We start from the raw sequence: 8812 nt of genomic DNA on the forward strand, positions 1-8812 counted from the left end.
CTTCTTCCTTAGAGATCCATCATTTCTCCCTAGTCTCTGCAATCAGAGTAATACATATCCTGTCCCAATAAGCACACCCTGAGATATGTCATTATAATTATTATATAATATTCATTTTCCTTTACAGATAATTAACTAACCTATAATCATCATCATCTCCCCCCAAAAAAAGATAGAGTAGAAGCTGGGAAAGTTTGAGGAGCATTACCTAAGAGTGTAAGCATCTGAGTATACATATTCAGGTGGCCACTGAGACCCCTGTGCACATCTTCCCTGTGTATTACCACTAAATAGTAATTTGGTTGGCAGCAAGTCCCATTTCTTATTAATCTTCATGTCCCAGGCACCTAGCACATAGCACAGCACATCAAGAAAACTTAATGAATGTTTGCTGATGAATATATCAAGCATCTTCAGAAATTTATAGACAGTTTCTGCTTTTATCACCAATTTTTCCTTTGAAACCTTAGCAGTTTATTGTCTTTTGCTTTATAATTTATTCTTTCACCCACACAATCTCTTCCTTCCTCTATCTGGCATAAATTAATAATCCCCATATTTCAATGTATATTCCTATATAATATATATCTAATAGCTATCTATATATGCCATTTGACCTCACAAATGTGGTCAAATTATGTCATACACCTTAAATATATACAGTAAAAAAAAAAAGAATTAGTACTCTATTCAGGACAATAACATTTAAGTTTTGTTTATTTATATACTTTGCTTTTGATGCAGAATCTTGCTAAAAACTTTGAAAGTAAAAAATTTTATCCATTGGTTCTTCTTTATACATCAATCACTTGATCTTCTGTGAGCATTTAGTGCAGGATATTATAGAATAATGCATGAAAAGAGGCGGGGATATCATAACATCACCATACAGATTTTATCCTGGTCATTTTGCAGAAAAGTATTAGGAAATGTTACAGCTCAGACGCCCTAATGGAAGTATCTGGGAAGGTCAGTTGAGAGAAGGAAAGCAAAGGAAAAGAAGTATCTTTTAATGTATACCAGGGCTCAGGGTGTATTCTTGCCCGGTGGATAGATACAAAGAATGCAGATTATCGACCAGAGCAACACCACTGCTTCCTCGCGGAGGTCTATCAAAATAATGTTTTATGTTTATCAAAAAGAAGAATGGTTTGAAATGGTTGAGACAGATTTGCCTAATCTATGTCATTATTTCCTCTTCACGAAACGCTAGTGTCACGAATGCTGCATTGTGCTGCCAAGATCCTGTCTTTAGCACTGAGGGATTTATTCCCCAGCTACTGGGACAGCTCTCAGCTGTTAATTTGTTTCCAGAATTCCCTCCATTGAAAAAGTTGCCTCGGCCAAGGTCATACTAACTTCAGTAGCAGCCTCCATTGAATGACTGGTAAACACACAGGTTTAAAGGCCCAGCTCCTTGCCCTAACCAAATACAGCTCTGATGGGTACAGCAATTCAGCTTCAGAGCTTGCTACTGGGTTGGTCAAGGTTTTGTCGTGACTGTATCACAGTCTCCTACCTTATCCTGTCTCCCTTCCTTCCCGTCCCCAATATGTGTGGATCTCAAGAACATTCCTATTAAGTTTCCTGCAGGCTAATCTCCATCTCAGAGACCCAAGATGAGACAACTAAAAAGTAACAGATTTTAGTAATGCTTCATGCCTTCTAAAGAAACCATGCTCTTCCAAAAAGTCTTGCCTTTCAAGCCTACTTGATTTTAGGAGAAATATGATTAAAGAGTAAAACTGCCTAAGTAAGTGAAGATATATAACAATATTAAGCATGAAGTTGATAATGCATCCATGGTTCTTGATAACAGGAGATCCATTTCTAGCTTAGATTTCTATTTGAAATTTCTTCTTCTACCAGAACATAAGCAGAGTAAAATCTCTTCCTTCTACCACAGAAAAGAATATGCAGGCCGTGGGTAGCAACCCAGCACAGTGCTAGTGCCAGTGCACTATAGCAAAGAGAAGAACCAGACAGAAGCTGTCTAATAAAGTATCTTAGAAGGTTTCCTTTTAAAGAGAAGAGACAAAGACTATACTTAAGTGACCTTTGAATAATAATCACGTGGACAAAACCTGAGAAATTCCTGTCAATGTAATAACAAACTTGATGCAAAGAAGCAGACCAGGATGAGACAAGAACAGCATGAACAAACAGAATGACTCGCAAATTTGGAAGAGAAATCCAGACACACAAAAAGCAGGTGATTCCCAAGCCCCATAGGCTAATTATTTCGATAGTTTCTTAGTGAATTAAAGTGAGCAGTTTATACTGCTAATAGGTACTGCCTTGTAGTACTTTAATTACTACAAGTTATTATGTTTCAGTGAAGTGTTAGTGGTTATTACAGGGTGTGGGTTTAGCCATTTTCAACTAATATTTTTGTTGTAAAGTCCCAAGCTAATAAGCTTGCCCGATAATTCAAGTGGATTCCTGAATGACTAGTAAGGTCACGATTCTGCTGCCAATAATTGACAAAATAGGTTAAGAAACACTCCTTACTGGAAGGATTTCTAACCAAATTTATTTAAGTCTAGTTTTGATACCTCTTAATTTTATATATTTGTACAGTGAATCTATTTTAACGTAGATTCTACTAATCTACCTGGCATAGTAGGAAAATTTGCTGCTCTGTAAACCTCAGGTTCCGTAGGGAACCTTCTCCCAGACTAGAAATCAGGTACCAAAACTATGTGGGAGATGCCGTGATCCAACTGGAAATGCAAAAGCCTTGGATATCACTGGATAAGACTGAAATCCTGGCATCTCTGCTTACAAGTCAGGTGCCTTGGTCATATCTCTTAACCTCTAGGAGTTTCATTTTTCCCCTTCATAAATCTTATATAAAGCACATACCATAAGACTGTCATAAGTATTCAATAAAATCATGCATATTGAGTGCTCAGAATGTGCCCAGTTTTTTTCCTAATGTGATTCTCTCACTTATATTCTGCATGCTTTCAGCTGTGTGACAGCTTTCTTGGATATTTTTAAATAACATTAAAAAATTGGACCTGGTGACCACCACTGAGCAATAAACTTGTTAGAGAAAAAAATAACTTTAAGAGCACTGGAGGAAAGCTAAAGACGTGTTTTCAGAAACTTTTCTGAGATTTATGCTTCCCAAGGGCAGCAACCAGGTCCTATTTATTTTGGTTTCTCCAAGGCCAAACACAGAAATTGGCACATAACAGATAAACATTTTTATTAGACTTTTGGGGTATTTATTATGGGAGATAAAGGTGTGCTTTGGAGATTTCGTTTAAATCCCATCTCCTCCATCTTATAGCTGAATGACCTTGGCTAAGCTACTGAAACTATCTAATGCTCAATTTCTTCCTCCTGAGTGGAGTCGTTATGAAGATAAAATGAGTTTGTATATTTAAAACAACTTGCATAGCATTTAGCATATAGTAAAAAATAGTGGTCATAGAAATAGTGGTGATGATAGCGGTGGTAGTACAAAAAAGGCACAACATAGATTGCTTCGTTGGCTTTCCAGTAACTTTCATATTTCTGAACACAACGAAGATTGCTTCGTTGGCTTTCATAACTTTCCTAAGCTAATGTTAGGATTTTCATCATATGAAAATGTTGTGGCACATTTTAAATTCAACTTGGAATTGACAGTGTTATTTAAACACAGCCAAGAGTACTTAACTCATGGACTTTTTGAAAAGAATTTTATGGATCAGGTACCAACTACAGCTGAAAACTGGCCTCCAGGGAGTCAGAATAATATGTTAACAATTACAAATAAAATAAAAGACATTTCAAACATATCAAAACCCTATCTGTATATTTTTAAAAGATTTCATATTCCTATTACTCATAACACAATCTAGAGATGGTCATAGGTTTTTAAAATATTTAACATATAAAAGTTACTTTAGAAGATTTTTTGAAACTCAGCCGTAATGTAATGTAATGTAATGTAATGCAATGTACTGTAATGTAATGTAATGTAATGTAATGTAATGCAATGTAATGTAATGTAATGTAACGTAATATGAGCATTGTCATTCAGAAGCTTACAATCTGATGAAAGATATTGAATAAAATGTTCAAAATAACCAGTAAGTTCAGAGATGCTCAGTGTTGTACAGGATCAAGGGCTCCCAAATATAAATGATCATAGTCACAAGGACACATAAAAAGCAATAGAATGTTGGGACTCAGCTTCTAGATATTCTCCTTCAATAGGTCCACAAAGAAGTCTGATAATCTCTATATTTCAAAAGTCAAAATGTGATTTGATGTTTGGGGACCACTGACATCAGAAGATCATAAGTTTAACAGTTCAGAGATTTAGGAATTTAGAAGCTTCATAACAAACACATAGATCAAGAAGCAGAAAAATTCACATAGCCAACCTGAAACATAAATTTCATATTAAAAATTTAAAAGAAAGTGTGGCTTACATTTTCAAAGTATGATTTTTTAAATATGTATCAATTGATGTTCAAGGATTGTTGGATCAAATAGGTAGCTTTTTAAATGAGGAGGTGCTATTATGTAAAAATTTTATTTTGTTCAGGTAAGTAATTAAAATCACAAAGTAGCATTTAGCTACTTTTTAATTGTCCTCAAGACGTTCAAGCCAATTATTTGTGTTTATTCTGATTCATGAAATAAATGAGGCTTTTCTGATATTACGCTCAACTGGATGGACTGTACCATAGGTTTGCAGCAATTATTATTTTCCAAGACAAATCATTTAACAATTATCTGATTATTCATTCTGTAGATTAGCTCTGGCCTGAAATTTAATTCTAAACAGACCCTCCTCATGACTTGGCACATTCCTTGGTCTTCTCTCCCTATCTTGTGAACAGATTTTAGTTTTACCCTCAGGAGAATGGGGGAATAAAGTTAAAATTGTGGATGCAATGACATCATTTAACACAATGACAAAGTCTTTTAAAAAATTACTTGAGGCCGGGCGCGGTGGCTTATGCGTGTAATCCCAGCACTTTGGGAGGCCGAGGCGGGTGGATCACCAGGTCAGGAGATCAAGACCATCCTAGCTAACACAGTGAAACCCCGTCTCTACTAAAAATACAAAAAATTAGCCAGGCGAGGTGGCGGGTGCCTGTAGTCCCAGCTACTCGAGAGGCTGAGGCAGGAGAATGGTGTGAACCCGGGAGGTGGAGCTTGCAGAGTGAGCCGAGATTGTGCCACTGCACTCCAGCCTGGGCGACAGAGCGAGACTCAGTCTCAAAAAAAAAAAAAAAAAAAAAAAGTATTTGAAGGTTCAATGATATTTAATCTACACATTCCATGAATTCTAACAATTATTGCCAAATATCAGAGTTGTTTTGTAGGTAAGCTATAAGCGACCTTTTAAAATGCAAAGAGCATTACAACTTTTCCCCTAAAACCCTGAAATTACATGATTAGAGCTGATCAAAATAAAATAAGTGAAAAGAAAGATAAAACCAGATTATTTTCGCTATTATGAGAATTCTAAAAGTTATATTTCATTTTATCATGTCACAATATAAACTGATCAGCTTTGGGAAACTATTTTCACAACATTTTGAGAATTATTTGCATAATAACTTGAGGAATTCTCTTTCAAAATCTTTATCTTTGGAAACTTTTTTTGTTGTTTTGTTTGTTTTTTTTTTTTAAGAATGTAAGAAGCGTTTTTTAAAAAATAAGAAAAATCTAACCCCAGTCCTTATCTTAGGCTTTTATTTGTATAACAATGAACTTGTGATAGATAGGTATTTTGAAACCATTTTAATAGTTTAAGATTACTTTAGATTACTTTACTAAGGATCATGTTTGGTTATTTATTTATTAACTCTTTCCTACTTAGATAAGCATAATAGTTAATTTCTTTAACTGTCCTATTCCATTCCAAAAAAATTTAAACATTTCAGAAGGATATTTATATGTTTAGTAATTGACTCTCTAAATTACTGTCAAATAATTACCCAGAAGCAAAATATATGTCTAAGACCCTTTACAATAATAGTGGTTGGAATGTGTCTAAAAAAAACCACAAATTTAATTTATAAACTGCCTACCTTCACAGGAGATTTAAGGCATATATCATATTGGAAACATAGATAAGCAATAGACAAATAACCAAGTTTCTAATTCATGTGCTACTCTCTGTAAGGAATACAGCCATTCTTATTGCTGATGAGCAAATTTAGTTATTTTGCTAACGTGAGATCAATTAATCAATCAAATTGTTCTCTCAGCAAAATTCATTAATGCCAGAGTGAGGGGTGTAATACAGAAACTCACTAGTTCAATTGGAAATATTAACTAAAATGGGTTTTGAGAATTAGCTACGTTACTGAACTCTCTAGTAAGCATGGATTATACTTATGTGGTTAAATGTGAAGACAAAAATAAAATTACATCCAGACTATAGCTTAGAAAAGTCAAGAACTGAATAAATATGTTTACATTTTTACTAGAAGTTTGGAAGATTGAGTATCGTACAACCATTAATAACAGAGCAAGTTCTCAAATATCTGAGCTCTTTCCCTAAATGTCCCACATTTGTAAATGTCATAGATTTAGGCATATTTACTATACATTTACTGTGTTCTCTTTCTCTCTCTCTCTCTCTCTCTTTCTCTGTCTCTCTCTCTATTATTATGTAAAACCTGTTCTCTAAGGAGTGATTTAGACCTCTGCTTAAAAACCTTCTCCAAAAGGGAGCACATTTACACTGTTGGTGGAATGTAAATTAGTTCATTCACCATAGAGAGCGATTTGGAGATTTCTCAAAGAACTGAGAGTTCAACTACCATTCAACCCAGCAATCCCACTACTGGCATCTACCCCAAAGAAAATAAACTGTTCGACCAAAAAGACACATGCAACCATATGTTCATTGCAGCAGTATTCACAATGACAAAGACATGGAATCAACTCAGGTACCCATCAATGGTGGATTGGATAAAGAAAATGTAGTGCACAGAGTACTATACAACCATTAAAAAAATCTTGTCCTTTGTAGCAACATGGATGTAGCTGGATAGAATTATCCTACATGAACTAATGCAGAAACAGAAAACCAAATACCCTGTGTTCTCACTTATAAATGAGAGCTAAAATTTGAGTATACATAGTCACAAAAATGGGAATAATAGACACTGGGGAATACAAGAGAGAGGAAGGAGGGAGGAGGACAAGAGTTGAAAAAACTGTCTGTTGGGTAATATACTCTCTTACCTAGGTGATGGATTCATTTGTGCTCCAAACCTCAGCATCACACACATGTACCTTTGTAGGAAACCTGCACATGTACACCCTGATTCCAAAATAAAAGTTGGAAAAAGAGAAAAAGAAAAAATAAGAAATAAAAGCCTTCTCAAGCAACATGCATCTCACAGCCTTACAATACAGTTCATTCAATTTCAGAATTCTAGTCAGGTTTTTTTTTTTTCCTTTGAGTCATGGAAATCTGACTTCTTGCCCGTCTTATGTGCATGTCCTATTCTGAACTTACACAACCACATGGAGCACGACTAACATCTCTTTTGCAAAATACTACTTCTGCTAATGAAAATGACAATACAGTCTTTTTCCCCTGTATGATTCCTTCAACATTTCCCCATATGGAGTGGACATCTGTTTCTTGTACTTATCCAACATTCCTTCACCTTCTCCTATCTGGACAATTCCCTTCTTTTACTTTGGGAATCTCGTTCCACGTGGATCAAGAGTGGTCTATCCTGCTTCTATCCTTGTTTACAGGGCTGAACAGCTCAGGCCCAGCATCAGATGTCCTGTTTTGCTATGTAGTTTATATAGGGTACCTCACTTGCACTGAATGGGTAGTAATCATGGTGGCAAACTCTGTAACAATATACTGTGTGCCAGGTATTATCTCATGTACTTGTCAGTCAATTACCCTAAAAGATAAGTATGATTATTATCTCTATTTTACAGATTCAGAAACGGAAGCACAGAGAAGTTCAAGAACTTGTCTGGTAAGTGGCAGGGTCAGGATCTGGACCAAAGGCCACCTGGGTTCAGAAACTGCTCCTTACCACTTTACAGCGCTACCTATTAATGTGGTTTTGAGACACTGAGTACAGCTAGATCTGAATGTGGTTCACACATAGCCTGAACCTACACCAGCACAAGACCATTACATTTTCCTCCAAAATCAACACCAGGAATTCATAGAGAACATAATAATAAAGAAAATTTTGAATATGTTTTTTACAGGGTACACATTAAGAAGGCTTTCTCCTGCATTTAAAGTAGTTGTTTAGAGATCAAGGAAGGGTTCATAACTGAAAGATGACACAGGCTTAGGGAGTGATTATGTTTTTTAATATTAAAACAGTTTTATAAGGAAAAACTTTAAGTGTAAATCAATATAAAAATTCAAGGCTTTGAAGATTATCTAGCAACTTTGGCAATTATCGATAAGGTAAAACAGTGTGCAAATTGCCATCTACTACTTAGATATTGATGGTTTGTTAAGTAAAGTATAAGACTCAATATTGAAAAACATTCTGTAACTATTAGGCTTATCAAATATTCATTAAGAAAAAGAGAAGATATAGGCCGGGCGCGGTGGTTCACGCTTGTAATCCCAGCATTTTGGGAGGCCGAGGCGGGCGGATCACGAGGTCAGGAGATCGAGACCACAGTGAAACCCCGTCTCTACTAAAAATACAAAAAATTAGCCGGGCGTGGTGGCGGGCGCCTGTAGTCCCAGCTACTCGGAGAGGCTGAGGCAGGAGAATGGCGTGAACCCGGGAGGCGGAGCTTGCAGTGAGCCGAGATCGGGCCACTGCACTCCAGCCTGGGTGACAGAGCA

The 8812-nt window shown here is 36.0% G+C and overlaps 1 protein-coding gene across 5 annotated transcripts in view; it reads right to left on the reverse strand.

Moving 5' to 3' along the window:
• Positions 1-8812, reverse strand: part of LOC116463144 (metabotropic glutamate receptor 1) — a 413105-nt gene that overhangs the window by 367068 nt on the left and 37225 nt on the right. Inside the window, exon 1 of one of the 5 annotated variants that reach the window (XM_058434470.1) lies at positions 7210-7258. The exons of the other annotated variants lie outside the window; for them this stretch is intronic. The gene's annotated coding sequence lies outside the window, so the exon portion shown is untranslated. Of the gene's footprint in view, positions 1-7209; positions 7259-8812 lie in introns of those variants that run through there. 5 annotated transcript variants of the gene reach the window in all.

Source organism: Hylobates moloch, unplaced genomic scaffold (genome assembly GCF_009828535.3).
Source record: "Hylobates moloch isolate HMO894 unplaced genomic scaffold, HMol_V3 SCAFFOLD_26, whole genome shotgun sequence".
NCBI classification, from domain to species: Eukaryota; Metazoa; Chordata; class Mammalia; order Primates; family Hylobatidae; genus Hylobates; species Hylobates moloch.